The following is a 916-nucleotide window of genomic DNA, read 5'->3' on the forward strand; positions in this document are numbered from 1 at the left end:
AGCCGCTTTAAAAAGTTTCACTCTGTGCCTAGTTGTCACCTACAAATTTTCCAAACGAAAATAAAAAAAATTTGGGGAAACGGCTTCGCAGCAGCCCCTTTTGACTGCATTATTCCCCAGGGGAAAAGTAAAAATCGAGGATTATTGGGAAAGAAAACGATTACTACTTACAGCCTCCTCTCGACTTCGCGAACCGAAATTGAAAGTGAAAAGGGGCATAATGGGACTTCGTTTGGTTTCTGAAAGATCCATGGGCCCCTCCGTGGCGGTTTCTAAGGGCGAAGCCCACAGGAAAGGAGGAGTTTAAACAACTAAAAATCCGCCTGGGATCCCCTTTACTTTAATGTCTGATAAAAAAAGAAATTAGGGCCCAAATTATCGTTTGGGTTTTCTCCCCCCAAGGAAGTTGGTGGTTCTCTCTGGGGGCCAGCGGGGAAATTCCTCCTGATCGGAAACGATTTGAGACGGGATGTCTTTCCTGGAGAAAAAAGGAGTGGTTCTGACTGTCTACGTAACTAGCTTTACCTAGAGGGGCCATTCAACATAATCTAGTTTCGATTTCAATATGTGTCAAAAATATATGATTTTTAAGCAGACTCAGGTTATGTGGAAAATGTAGTTGGATTTTCACGGGAAAAGCTTTTTTTCCCGCTTTGATCCGATCCCTCCAGCGCAATGACGAAAGAGTGGGTCGTCGTGCTCATCTCGTCACTTCGACTGAACCCTAGGTCCTACCAAGATACCCGTAAGACGGATTATACTTTCATTTTATTTGAACGTTTTTTACCCCAAAATTAATTTTCACTCGATTCTCAAAAGCACAGGCTCGATTACTTAATTTTTAGGGGGTCATATGTCTATGCTATTGAAAATAAAAAATACTAATAAATAAATTCCTACTCTATCTCCCTGTATA

Source organism: Penaeus monodon, chromosome 30, assembly GCF_015228065.2.
Source record: "Penaeus monodon isolate SGIC_2016 chromosome 30, NSTDA_Pmon_1, whole genome shotgun sequence".
Classification (NCBI taxonomy): Eukaryota; Metazoa; Arthropoda; class Malacostraca; order Decapoda; family Penaeidae; genus Penaeus; species Penaeus monodon.